The sequence below is a fragment of the Aedes aegypti genome, chromosome 2 (assembly GCF_002204515.2).
Source record: "Aedes aegypti strain LVP_AGWG chromosome 2, AaegL5.0 Primary Assembly, whole genome shotgun sequence".
In the NCBI taxonomy this organism is placed as follows: Eukaryota; Metazoa; Arthropoda; class Insecta; order Diptera; family Culicidae; genus Aedes; species Aedes aegypti.
The window spans coordinates 426,972,262-426,987,700 of NC_035108.1; the positions used below are offsets into that span (position 1 = coordinate 426,972,262).

The 15,439-nt window shown below is 35.6% G+C and overlaps 1 protein-coding gene across 13 annotated transcripts in view; it reads right to left on the bottom strand.

Annotated features, from left to right (window-relative positions):
• LOC5573206 (protein abrupt) overlaps positions 1–13,050 on the bottom strand; it is a 216,402-nt gene extending 203,352 nt beyond the window's left edge. For 5 of the 13 annotated variants that reach the window (XM_021847608.1, XM_021847605.1, XM_021847606.1 and 2 more), the window contains exon 1: positions 12,116–12,417. The gene's annotated coding sequence lies outside the window, so the exon portion shown is untranslated. The other 8 variants (XM_021847604.1, XM_021847603.1, XM_021847602.1 and 5 more) reach the window with 7 other exon arrangements.
• Positions 13,051–15,439: the final 2,389 nt, after the last annotated feature.

Below are 15,439 nucleotides of genomic sequence, written 5' to 3' on the forward strand. Positions count from 1 at the left end.
GCAAGCAATAAGTCCAATAAATTGGTTGAATCAGAGAGTTTATATTTACAAAACTTTTGAAATACTTCTGCATAAATAAGTTCAAGTATAATTTCTTCACAAGTTGGCAGTTTTCGTGTCACATAAAATGTGTTTTTAGCGTGACTTAGTAATGATAGCACACTCCTACACTGAGGCAAAAATACTTAGGTTTTCTATTAATCATGATTTATGAACCAATAAAATTATGGATTCATTGAACACTTAATCATTTTGAAAATGAAATCACAAGTTTCATGAGACAGATCTATGAATTATTTAAGAAGCATGTTTCGTAATAATATTCATTCTAATCACTAGAACAATTGCTCCGGTATCGATAATGGGTACAAGTTTAGCAACATGTTAACATAACATGTCTATTTTAGTACTTGCTCGAAATTAATGGCAAAAGACGTCAATCATCACCTTATAAAGTGACGAGACTTTCATGGCGTTGGTTTGAGAAATTCATAGAATGAGTTATGAAAGTTAGTAACAACATTTTCCACCAAAATCACAAGCCAAACATACAAGTTTCAACAATTGTCTTTGTGGAGTCATATCGTAATTATTCCTTCTGAAAATGTTATGTATTTTTGCTTTAGTGTAATTTAAATCATTTAAATTATCGGATCATTCAAATGAAACTTCTAGCTTGACAGTAGCCTGTCTGCTTATTGATATCCAGTTCGCACTTTCCAGATCGTATCTAGTAATTGCTCTATGACTATGAAATGAATTTTTAAGGACAGGAATATTCAGATTTTCTTCTGAAAAACTATCAAAATAATCCCATTTCTACACATGGATTTGCACTACTACTCCATCTTGACAATATCAAAGGAATAGTATGTAAATTCAATTTTGCTGGTTTGAAAATAAAAAAAGTCAAAATAAATTTTCCGACACAGATTTCAAACTTCATACTCGGAGTGCAAATCTTGTATCTTCCATCGACTCGAATTCGAATCTGTTAGCAAAAGTTGAATTAAACTCAGTAGTGACAAAACGTCGAATTCCAAAACATCGAAAGAACAAAACGTCAAAAAGAGAGAACTGAAAGGGAACGAAAATTTCTTGGAGAAACGGTTATCTGCCGTAAGAATACATTATTCGACGACGTTTTGTCCTTTTGACATTTTGCCCTGAAGTCGTTTCAAACCATAACTCTAATACAGCAGTGCTTAGGGTACAGAGCTACTTGGGCACTTCCATGATTCACTTTGGCATGGGGGGTTTTTCTCGGCCGAACTGCCTGAAATTTTGCAATAAGAAGCATTTAAGTACGACGCATATTGTGGCCAAAATTGAGCTCACTCAAAATCCCACTGCCGAAGTGAATCTAAAGTGCCAAGAATCGGATCCGGCACCCTATCTAAAGTAAAAAGTCAAGAGCTCTATCCCTTCAATCGAACGTGCTAATTTTTTACTATAAAGAATTATGAAGACTGGTTGGTCGGGATAGTTAAACTAGATTTAAGGCAGTGGTGAAGAAACCGGATCATATTAAAATTGTCAATTAATCTACTATGGCAAATATCGCTGGCTTACGACAGGTTGACACAACAATGTATTGTAATTGATGCAACTATTTTTGAAATCGCTATTATACAGATGTGTTCAGAATGACAGTAGTGAAAGCCAAATTCCACAAACACTGTGTAACTGTGTTCTCATATTAGCGATTAGAAATAAATTTTCACGGTGAACTTAAACCATGCTCAATTTCGTTATAAATAAATATTGAAATTCTTGAATTACCTGATAAGAGTAAGACATCAGGTGAAATCCCTATAAATAATAATAGTTTTAATCATTTTGATTACTAAGGTGTTTTAAGTTTTTGAATTTGGCTTTGATTATCGTTTGAACAATTTCTTGATACTACTTTGATAAATTTTCTGCTCAAATAACTTTAAACTTTTATTTAAAAAATGGCTCTTAATTGGAACTTTGACACTCTTGATTATTTTTGACGTTCACATAGTTAGCGTAGTTGATTATTTTTGACGTTCACATAGTCGACAAAAACGCCACAGGAGTTCTTCTTTTTAACACAAGGATTGATCCTATCTGACATTTCGGAAGGGACACGGAAAACAAAAACACCCAACATTTGAGTTTAAACCAAAATGTGTGACAAAATTTCAGAAACTAAAAAAAAAGTTTTTGAATTCAAACTGCCGTAAACGAACAGTTTACAAAATTTTGACAATTATTATCAAATTTTGTTACCACTTTATCAAAACTGAGGTTGCAGGATGACTTTGTAATTCAGTTGACAAAAAAATGTGTTAAGAAAATGCAACAAGAAATTTTTGAAAGTGTAGCCAATATCGAACGGACACTGTACCGTGATTCAGTTATGAGAATTATTGAATTCTCAACTGAAAAGAAGAATGTTATAAATGTTTTTTAGAAAAGAATGATGTTATAAAATTTATCGCAAAATTTATTTATATCAGTCATAATATTAAGAAGTCACTCCCAAATCTTGAAATGCTTTTTGAAAACGCAGTGCAATTTTTCAATTAGTCTTGTTATATATATCTTTAAACTTGGCTCTAGTATTTAAAATTTCACATCTGTAAAATCTTCTCAAGAGGCCACATATAACTGAATCTGGAAAAACCAATCAAAGCACTTGTGTTATGTACTGTTTCAGGGAATACCATGGTAAGCTGACAGACATTTCTAGTAAAATCAAGGGCTGATTGCAAATCTATGATCGAAATGATTATTTGAGAAGAAGACAATTGATTTTTACCTTCAATCTGACTGTGGAAATTTATAGATTGCGTTTTGTATAATCTGGTTTCATTGAAATAACTTAAATAGTAAGTCAGTTGCGAAATCGAACCTTCCAAATCATTAGGACACAAAAGATTGACGCCCAGCGAATGATTTGGATAAATTTTACACTATCTTTTGTAAGGAATAAATGTGATAGTATGTAGGTAAAATAAAATGTGTGTTATTTTTATTAAAACGAATATACACATGTCAGAAGAACAGATGTATGGAAGTGTATTGAGTTACTATAGAATGTTAAAATAATATAATGAGTAAACACAGAACTCACGAATAATTATTCGGATTGAGTAAAAAGTAACTTATTCCAACTAACTGAGTATTAATGAACTCTGGTTCAGAAACAGGTAACCAGATAACAAGCGTGAGTTAGAATAAGGGCGTAAGTAACAAGATCGATTTCTCTTCATCGATCCTCTCTTTTGTGAATAAAGATGACAAGATGCAAGTTTATCAGCATGTTTCCATCTCAGGACGCATGATTGCATTGCTCTGCCCATAACTGCATATTTGTAACATTCGACAAAAGTAGGCATTGAGTAAATGGAATACCAAGTTTGCATTTTATGGCAGTATGGGAAGAAACTAAAACTTCTAAAAAATACCAGGAACTCAAATGTGCTTATTTGAGGCTGATATTTTGTACAAATCATATCGCATACTAGGTGAATTGTCAGAAAATAATTTTGATAGAAATTTCATTGCTATCACATTACGAGGCTCATTTATAATCTCAATGTGACTGTTATGCGGTTATAATTACCAATGTGACAAAACAACTTGGTATTTTTTTCGAATTTTCTAGAACAATCTCACAGATTTCAGTAAGTTGATCGAAAGTATTTATCATTTGATGACTCTCCATGGTATTAACTCCATTTTGTCAAAAATGTCGAATGTGACTGTTTTGCAGTTATGGGCAGTGCTGCCAAGCGGTCTTAAGTGAAAAAATGCTAACAACTGATGCTTGATAAGACTTTTAGAATCACGACTTTAAATGCGCACAAGGCCCGTAATGGGTTTGACCTGGACCGGGAATCGAACCCACACACCTTCAACATGGCTTTGCTTTGCAGCCGCGGACTTTAACCACTTGGCTAAGGAAGGCCTGATGCATTTCCAAAATAATATAGGTATCAACATGATTTGCTTGGTGCATCTCCAACCCATGTTTGATAAAAGTTGATTAATGTGATTTTATGGCACGATGATAATTCATAAACTGTGAATAGTTTTTTCTTCGAAAAATAAATAAATTTGGTCTTAACGACGTATTGCAATTATCATTTCTTACTGTACAAACAGCTTTCCATCAAATTTCCCCCTCATTTTCTCAACCCTAATTTTCGTCTTTCCAAACGAAAGGGGTTTCCTTGTTTTAATCATTCGCCTATCCCCCGCATTTTCGTTTCGTCCGCCGATCGGACAAAAAAAACGATAAAAAATGTTTGAATTATCACTGAGCGCAAGGCAAAAAAAAAATCGCTCGCCAGGATTAATAATCGAATCCTATGAGTTATGCGTTTTTTTTTCTCATATCGGGGCGTTATTTTTAGGATCAAAACTCCCGGCGCTCGAAATGGTCGTCGGCGTATACAAATCGAACCGCGTGTGTAATCGATTGGCCACGAAAGGTCCCCCGGAAGAATTTATGCATCGTTTTTAGCAACGAGCGATACGAGGGGTGATTAATTTGCACGATTTTCCGCAGTTGCAGCAGTCGAAGACTGACTGAATGCTGCGATGCGAAAAAGGGGGAAAATCAATAAACTACAGTATACTATGCTTCTCATGAAGGCATAACTGTCCCATATGTAACACCATTTACGTTTTAAAGTTGCTGTTTGGGTAGAAAGTTCATATAGATACTGTTACGTCTTTATTTTTAAATTATAAGACTGCAGTTACGTAATATTTTCCACAAAATTTTCAAATAAAGTATAGTAGTTTTTATATACTTAGTGAAGCAAACATTGAAACATGAATGTTGTGATGAAAAAAGGTGTTCGTTCGAAAAAATAATATAGGACAATTAAGCTCTTATGGGCCGTATAGTAGTGTGGAAGAGATCTCAGAAGGCTGCGAGTGAATCGTCGGTATTATCATCATCGTCATCATTCGCGACCGTCATCAACACGGTGTTTTCCTTTCCCTCCAGCTCTCGGTTTGGGAAAAACGATCCAAGAGTGCGGGATTAGGTTCAGAATCCAGGCAGGGGTGGGAAGGGAGACGAGAGATTTATGAGATTTGAGGAACTGAAGCTCGGGGAACAGCTGACTGTGTGGTCCGGATCGATTAATCGGGAAACCTTCGACGACGTCGTCGTCGTCACCGAAATACGACGATATTGATTTAGGGGAAGCCGGGGTAGTTCCATGGGCGGAGTCAGAATTTCCATTCGGGAAGGAAAGGTCCAGTTTATCACTATCTTCATTTATTTTAACTCTTGAGTTGTGAATTGCAAGAAATCAAGTAAAATCGAGTAAGATAACTAAAGATTTCAATGGATGCTTCGAAATTTACTTACCAAATGTCAGAGAAGAAAGCGGGAGGGATTTTTAGAAAAAGAGCATATACGGATAAATACGATCTATTACGGAAAACAAGACTATATGTTTGCACACAATTATCAAATGAAACGAATGACAAAAACTTTTCACTTCTTTATGATTGTATTTATAGTAAATAACGTTTTCGTCTTAACAGTTTTACCCAAAGCAGAGAATCAAAATTAACTTCTAAACCGCCAAAAAATAATCGAGACGTAGAGAAATATTCATTGAATATTACTAATTGTGTGAAAAATGCGTAAAACACATTTTGTGTGCTTTGTTTGATGTCCAATACTATCAGAAAAAATGGACTAAACATCATTTCAAAAATAGCACTAATTTCTCCTCAAAGAAGCTCTCCACGAATGCTTCAAAGTTTTCCCACATGAATTCCATTAGGAATTAAAATTTATGAATAATTGCACAGTTACTGCCAGTCATTTATCAGAATGTTTCTTCAAGGATATCTTGCAACATCTATTAATTACCGTTTTGAATCATATTACGGACAGCTTCAAATTCTGGACACACTACTTTCCGTTCAAAAGTTCTCACTTTCAAGGCTCGTTTCAATAAACTTTTTCCATAAAAATCTATGCAAACTTATAATGTCCAACTGCCTTACACGCCTCTGTAGTGGGTTGACGACTTCATCTGATAATTCGACTTTTCTAATAATGATATCCGTGAGCTGACCGGAATTTGAATCAAAGTGTCCGGAATATGAGACAAAAGTGAGGAAGCGTCCGGAATAAGAATCATGAAAAGACCACACATTTCTATTTATTTAAAATTATTCAAGTTGCGGAAGCGTATTCTTCACCCACCAATCGAAAGTAAAATGAATCAAAACTCGTTCTCAAGCCATTTTGTGACATACTAGCACCATTTCATTTTTATTTATACAGACAGGTTTGCATCCAAATACTTATCCAAACGTGAGTCCAGAGTAACAAGCAAGAGTTTAATTTGGAGTTCGCCTTCTATTTTGTAAGAATTAACACCAGCATTTACTCCAGTAATCAAAAAACGTCTCAGAGATCATTAAAATTCTTTCAAAAGTTCAATCGAGACATTTTCCATGGGTAGCTTTTGAAACTTCTTTGAAAATTTAACAGTAATTTCCTCTGAAGTTTTTCTTGTGATTCTAAAAATTCTATCAAAATTAAGTAAGTAAATGAAAAACTGAATTTAATACTATACCATTTTATTCCACTAGAGTTTATATCCTTTGACAGATACGCGTATTTTGACCTCAACTGTAAGGCCGTCTTCAGTGTCGTGTACTAGATTCGACTTTCAGTGCGAGTTTTCCCAAGAATCCACAGAAAATGTTGACTTGAGTTTGCTCTATAATAATTCCAGAATATTTCTGAAGCATGGATTCAATAAAATGTCATTCTCTGGATCAGTACCTCATGTATAATAAACGAAATTCCTGTCTGAAAATCTTGTGGAATTCTGAAAAAAGTAACATAGATTTCTGAACTGTTAACTATAAATTAAACCCGGTTTTGAGTGTTAAAAAATGGTATTAATCCTGGAAAAAAATCAAGACAAAATACTTGAAAAATACCTTGTAATTACCATTGTAATAGTTGGATAGCAAAATTGATTTGATGAATTTGGTGAGTTCGTTCCGATATGCTCTTTCAATAAGGGTTTTTTTTTCAAATGAAGACCAGAAGTCGATTGATTTTCTATTATTCTACTAAATTTATTGCAAATGGGTAGGTCTTCATCTCTTTCCAGAGAGTGAGAAAGGGCGCTTAAGCCAAGGCTTAACTCATGGAGTGTGCATTAACATTTTTAGAAAAGCCACTCCCAACGATTTTATCTCCCTGAAATAAAACGGTTGGTACGGTTGTTCCCGTTTCTTCCATTAAAAATTGAAATATTTGCGTTTATCATTTTATTCACACGTGGATAAACTGATCGCCGTATTTTTTTTTCAATTTTCTTCAAACTGAAGTCTGCACAGTGGGCCGGGCCATTTTAATATATGTCACAAGAATGACAGGAATAGGAAGAAATTCCTATATTTCCAGGATGCTTTTCAGTATTGACTGTGCAAGAATTTAGAATAGAATAATAATACTGATGCATATAGGCCAGTTATGTGAATAACGTTGAGAAAACCATAAGAACTATTAAAACATACATAGTAATGATGATATGAATCATTTTATGGTGTTCAATTATGCCCTTAAATAGTTTTTATCTGTTATTATAGGAAAAATGTTAAAAATATATATATATATATATAAAAAAATGAAAAGTCCCTTATCAATAAAGTGAAAATATGTGCAGCCAAATTCTTCACGATCCTTCAATTTACAACTTGAAATACCCTTGGAAATACATTTTAGCCTGGGGCAACTTGGGACATACAAGTATGGGATGTCTAAAGTCGGTGAAAAATCGAATAGATTGTTTTCAGTGTAGTTCTCCAATTACCCGACCCCAAGTATGAATTTTCATTTCATATTATTTCTATATGATAGATTTTTGAGTAAGATTTCGATCAGTGTATAAATATCTGTAAAAAATATAATTCTATCAGGGTCCTAAATTTTTTAATGAAATCTTGTGTTTATGTAATAACACGAAGGAGAATGTTTGAAATTGTCCCTGCTTAAATAACGGCTTCATCATATTTAATTTTTAATTTTAAAAATGCGTCCAAATATGAAAGTTGAAACGTTTAATCATGAATGTATGAAGTTTATTTAGTCGACAAAGACGCCACAGGGGTTTGAATTTTAACACTGGGGTTGTTCCTATCTGACCTATCGGATAGGACACGTAAAACAAAATACACTCAAAATTTGAATTTAAACCAAGGGGTGTGACAAAGGCTGAAAAACAGTTGAATGATATTTTTTGGACTTAAATGAATAATAAAAAATTAATGAACATGTGTTTTTGGCCCAACCTTGGTACCAAAATTGGGACAGGGCTTCAGCGCCATTTTATGCAGTATATTCCATTCTACGTATATTTTGTGTTTGCACTGAATTCTTCATTTTTTTCAAAAAAAAAATCTAACTGAAACATAATGTGTGAAAGAAATTACAAAAGATTTAGCTCGGATATTTCAGGAATATCTTAATAGAAGTGGTCGGTCATATGGAATACTGCACCTATGAAAAACCTATCAGAAAAAGTCATTTTTTTATGGTTTATGAAAAATCTTTCAGGAATCCTTGCACGAAAAAGTGTTTTGATTAAGTTACTCTCAAAGAATTCAGCAAAATAAGTAGAACTTTTGAAGAAAAGGCCTTCAATGTTTGGAGGATATTTCTTGAAGTTGTCTCAGGAGGATTTTTTTGATGAGCTAAACACATTTTTTTGGAGGAAGGTTTCAAGAAAGGGTTTTTTGGGAAAATTCATGGAGTTATTCAAAGCAAAATTCTGGAAGAATAACAGAGACCAATTTGAAAAAAAAAAAACATATTAAAACTTTACCGTTACCTTAACGTCAGGAAAAAAAAGGAAGATTCCCCCACAAATTAAAGAAAAAAATGTTGAAGGGAGTGGTTTTTAAAACATTTTTTTTGATAAATTTCACTTGTCATTTTTGGGCGAATTCAAAAGAAAATGTCATTCGAAATTTCATGCGAAGAATTGCATGGAATTTTAGATGAATCTTTTAGAATCTGAAATGATTCATGAAATTATAGCCTTATATTTTGAGTAAGGAAATTCTTGACTGATTTTGAAAAGAGTGATTGAATCATTTTTGTCCGCAATTTTTAGAAACATTTCACTTAACAGAAAGCTGTTGTAGTGGTTTCAGAGAAATGAAAGTCGTTGAAGTATTTTCGTAGGTATTCTTAGAGAAATTCCGGTGAATATATGAGCAGGAATCTCTGAAGAAATTCGAAACATCGCTTGAATAAAATTCAGGAAAAAATAACCGGAGCAACTTTTTAGGGGATTCTTGGAAAAATGTTCAACATAGCTTTGAACAAATCTTAAGAGGAAACACTTAGGATATAATTTCCAAAACTTTGGGTCGCGATACCCTGGAAGGTAATCCAAAGGAAGGGTGTAACAAAAAATCTTGTTTTGTTCAATTTAGCCTACATTTTCATTTTTTTATTTTAAAAGTTGACAACTGTTGGTGAATTTGCTTGAAGAATTTATTATATTTAATTGACAAAAATGAGATTTAATTTCGGTAATCTAGGATTAAAATTAGCTTTTTTTTAGTTTATTCGCTTTGAAATATAATGCCGGGGTTACTTTTCTATATTTTAAAGACGTTTGCCGCAGTCCTAAATATCATAATCTTACGGGTTTGAGTAAAATTTCAAAGTTCACCCGAAGTTGACCCTGCTACCAGGACTTGAAAATACAAACTATCCTAAAAAGGCAATCTCTAATCGTTTTTATTTTAGTATACACTAACCGCATAAAGTATAGAATCGCGTCATCGAGTATTACGAAGACCCTTGTCAATATTACATCACCCCAAAAAGTTTAGAATCATCGGTTAGCGCATGTTACTGTTATAGTAATGCTATACTTTTCGGAGGTGTTGCAATAATCAAAACAGGAGTTGCAATACTCGGTGAAGCGATTCCATACTTCATGCGGCCAGGGTATACATTTTTGTTTTTTTTTTTGTCGATATTTCCACTGTTTGAATCTTAAAATCAGATCTTTATTTAAATAGTTCATTTTTTAAGAGATTCCATGACAATTCAATTCATCCTGAACGGCTTTATTTTAAAAAATAAAAGAGTACTGCTGGCAAGATTTTTATAAGAATTCTTGTGAATTTAATAGTACACTCATATATCGGTCAAATAGAGCCATCAAATATCGAGTCAAGGAAAAGAAATACTTTGGAAAGCTGTTTAAGGGGACCATCATAGTAACCATGAAATTTTGTTTCAGGTACCTGAAATTAACATTTAAATAAACACTTAAATTATTCCACCGAACTCAGTAAAACTTTTCGCCGAGATCCCAACAGCTGAAAATTCGGTAATTTTTAATGCCGAATCTCGGTACTTCAAATTCGGAAATCCAAATTTGTTGCCGAGATCTCGGCGAACGTTACCGAGATTCGGTAGACGTTTGCCGAGATTTCGGTAAAAGTTTTACCGAGAATCGTCAAATTATTACCGAGATATCAGCTGTTGGGTTCTCGGCCAATCCGTTTAAGTGTGTAGTTTTTATTCCCAAGAGTCGATATCGGGTCATGGAATATCGACTCATAGAGATTTCACTATGAAAACATTCAGCAATCTTCGAATCTTTGAAAAAGCCTGATTTTTAGTTGATCTCCAAGAAATTTTGTCATGATGCATTTTTAAATAAATTTGAACGTTGGAGATAATCTTCTTTAAATTCAAGCAAACTATGAATCTTCTTAACAAACTAGTTTCATTTCCGTCTGGCTACACCCATGACTGATCCTGTTCAAGGGACCTGCTCCGGAGGGTGATTAATATTTTTTGAGGGGAATCTGTAGATAAAAGGGTGCGCTCACCAACCAACTAACCAACCATCCAAGTAGGTCCAGCGAGGGTGACGACTGCGAAAATAGCTTGCTATGATCAGGTTTCAGCCGCAGCAGCAGCAGCACTATATGTACACATTGCACACTTGTTCACTCATGTGACGGAGGATGATATCGGTCAAACAGCAACTTTACTAGCTCTGCGGCTGTGACTGACTGGTCGAAGAAGCGACGGCAACTAGCAGCGAAACAATCTCTCTATCACTCTTCTGCGGTTTTGTTCGATCACTTTATTCATATTCTGGAAGCATTTTCAATTCACTGTGTTTTGTTATTATTGCTTTTGTTATATTTCTTGTTGATTTTTTTTTTCTGTTCGCGTGACGTTCAACTGCAAACTGCCATTGTTTTTGTATTTCCGTAGAGTACTTCTGTCGTCACATGCACTTGAAGTATATGATATGCACACGAACACAGACGGGAGCCCCCCTCTTCCCCTTTCTATAGGAGAACGTGGAAGCGCGAAAAAATAATTTAATTAAATTTCTGTTGGCACGATCGAACGGTTCGCCGTGGACATTGTCGACCGTGAATGTTATCACTCGCTTTTAATCAAAATCAATCAAAGTGTTGATTAATTACGAACTTTTTCGATTGTTTTCCTGTGTCCAATTTTTTTTGTTCGTGTTTTTCTATTTTTTATCAATCACATACACTTGCGCAGGTAGATTTCGACTTGATTGTTTTTTTTTTTGTGAGATGACGTCCCGAGTTATTAATTCAATTTAATCAATAAACCGGGGAAAAAACAACTGATGACGATAAATTTGATTGACGAAATCTTCTTTTTGGCGAATACCACTTATCAGCGCTGACCGGCGTCCGATTATTGGACCGAGCACGTATAATTGATTAATAGAGTGTGTTCTATTTCATTTTTATCACAAGCCGCAACTGATAGAGCCGGAGCCGTCGACGAATCCCGCGTTGATTGCACTTCAAGGTGTGGAAATTAATTGCTTTTCTGAACGTGTTATCACAATCTGCTCCGCGAGAAATTAATCGATAAGCAAACGATTCATCAAAACCGAAGACGCTGGCTTAAGCCGATGGTCGAAGTGCTCGTGGGGCACAAAGTAGGCTTCTACGTGCGAAGAACAACTCAAAAATCGCTTGCTACGATTATTCACCGCGTAAAATGTGTTCTATTAATGAACGGCACTCGGCTAAAAATTCACAATAACCTTTTTATTCGCACCTGTTCGGCAATAAACAATAAACTGTCCTGCTTCCGCACACACTTGTCAACTCCGAAACGAGATTCGAACCCACGCACTTCCTGTCAGTAGACTGACCCGTTAGAACACAAAACCGCAACTGCACACACACGCAAGATTGTTTATCTTGATTTTCAGACAATGAACGCGACAGACCGCTGATGCTGTGCAGACGGAGCGTGGTCGGGATACGCGAAGCGCGACTTGCAGACTGACTCGAGCAGGATTTCGTGACCCCCGCGCGCTCGTGTGACTCACGAGGATCTCCTGAACTGGACTGTGTATGTACCTGTTTCTTGTTCCGTTTTTTTGAAAAGGTGTTGAAACCGAGCGGTACCGTACACTTCCTCCCTCTATCACTCACGCTGTGCAACTGAAGTCGCTTGCTGGTGGAGGAAAGTGTTCAAGTGCACAATACACGAGTACCATACATACAGAGCGTACGGGGATGGAGCAGAAGCGACCACCGAACGACGACACGACCGAAGAAGACGCGAGACGACGAGTGAGTGTGCACACGATGTGAACGTTACCGAGCGAATGATTGAGTACGCGCAACGTGTATGTATTGCAAGCGCAAGCAAGCACGGCTCCGTAACGAAAATCGTAAGTACACACAAGTACACAGCGAGAATCCCCTCGCGAGGAGACGAAGGAGAGCCAAAAAGCAAAAAATCGCGATCAATGAGCGGGAGAGCGAGCATCCATCCACTCGGCACTCATCGCTCTCAACATATGTACATAAGCATACCTTATGCTTTTCGCATAAGCATTGAAACGACACTCACAGGACAACCAAAACGGAATCGCAAGAAAAACAAACCTGTCTGTCGCACACGACGGCTCGAACTCTCGAACTCGAACCCGTAACCGGCTCTCAGTCTCACTCGCAAAAAAAGAGCTGTTTCCGAACGAATTGCCACGGCAATACTGAAATGCGAAACCTGAATCCTTGCCGCTGCACTGGCGGTACACCGATTCGTATCTCACGAATAGTTGCGCAAAACGCAACTACGCGCGCAGCATCCTTTGCCCGCGCTCGCTTCCCGCATGGCATCCTTCGATAGTTGGACGGATGTACCGTTCAATCGCTTACTCACTCACTCACTCGCTCACCACCCCCTAATCATTCGACGGCTACATCAGCGATGCCATATCAGCAGTCAGAGCGTTGATAATTAATCATACAGTTAATCACGATTCGTGATTGAAACTTGTGATTAATTTCGCATACCAAGTTCAAAAGATTTTCATTTTGGATTCATCGTTTATCATGAATGAGTAATATGTATCATTATCTAGCGTATAACGCAATTGTGCATAGCTACTATAAGGCGTTTAATGCATACGTGGCACCTTTCATTATTGGTCAATAAATGACTAACCATTGTTCAATGATTAATCCTTAATTATTGTTAATTATGGATTGGTTATGGATCTTTTGATTCTAACCCGTTGACGCTTAGCGTAATCAGAAGAGGACAGTGCGTATTAGCGCAAAACAATTAGAATAACATGAAATTAGATGGTATTATGTTTGAAACACTTGTTAAATTATCTTCAACTAAGTGGACATTATATTTTGGAATTCACTCGCCAGGTGGCGCTACAGGATAAACAAACGTATCAGTTATCACCTGTACATTCAACACCCACGAAAAAGTCAGAAGTTCAATACTGATAATTCATATAGGGTAATTTACGGCTTCGGCACCATTCGAATATTATTGACAATCAAAATTAAAAACATTAAATTTTTCAGTATTTTTTCTATAAAAATACACCAATGAAAACATTCAGATGGTTCCTTGTTCTTTCAGCTTGTCGCTGATGAGATTTCCGAGACTGAGCAAACAATTTCGCCAGATATGTCATCGATGCAAATTAATACGCCTCAAAATGCGACTATTTTGGAGCTGCCGAATAGATTTGCCTGCAATTCTTATGGGAAAGCTGGCGAAGAAAACGAGGCTGCCGACAATAGTCACACTGACAAGAGATGCTCGAAGCGTTGTAAAAACGTTTCCAAGAACATCAAACAAGTCTGTCAGTGTGTATCGATAGAGGATTGAGCAGCGCATAAATATAAACAGACAAAAACGGAATTCCTGGTTACGCCCGAGAAAATTACAGAAGAAACGTGACACTGGCTTAGACTGCCGGGAATACGTGAATATTGTTTCTTGATATTTTTGCACTATTTTTTCACAAATTCTAAAAAAACTCTTCTATTTTTAGAAGCTGTATTGATATTGATTTCGAATAAATTAAGATATTCCTTAGGCGACTTGACGGGACAAAACCAGCATTTGATGTCTTCGGCAAAATTTTTTGTAATAACGAGGACCATCTACTGACATAAAGGGTTGGTTAAAAAATCCTAACCATAGGTGACTCATCAATCTAACTTTTCACTGTGAATTTCTAGAGACTTGGCGTGTTCGGCAAAGTTGTTTATTGTGTTGAATTGAATAACTTTTTTGATAACTTTGAAATTGCACAGCCTACTGCTCTCGAGTTAAGTTAAAACCAAATTTACGAAAAACGGGTATTTCCACTGAGATTGACATTTTTTATAACAACCAAGTCAGGTAATATATTTTGCTGATAAAAAACATAATAAGCACACAAACTCTAGTGGAGAAATCTTAATTATACCACCCTTGTTTTAAACAAACAATTAACAAACACTATTTAAGATGAACGTCCACTTTAAACTTTACGGGCAAAATACGTCTACCCAAAGTTATTTAGCAATAGACACTTTCGAACGTTTTGGAAAATTCATATAACTATAAAACAAAATTCAAAGCTATTACTTTTTCTTCGACATGAATTTGTGGACATGTTTTAGCAGAAAAAGAGTTTTGTTGCGTTACACTCAAAATTAATGTTAGTAAAAAATTACTAAATACCCTTAATGTTAAACTGTTTGCTCATTGAATAAAATTCAAAGCGATGCCATGTAATTCTTTCGTCATAAATTTACTTCTACAAGTCCAGGGAACATGTTTGAGCAGAAATAAAATTTTGGATCCCTCTCATTTTTTTTTCGAAAACTCACGATAAAACCTGGACTTTAAATCTGTTTGGCTGCAAGCAATGACAATGTACTCTATTTGGCATGAATTCACTTATATAAATTCAGTGAGCTTGTTTGGACATAAGTTGTAATTTTTGAAACACTCGATGCAATGAATAATGAAAACTCGATGCTAAAACAACGAAAATTTCATTGGTTAACTTCTCTACCGGCAGATTCATTTCTATCCGCAATAGAAATATTCAAACCTCGACAAATTTTT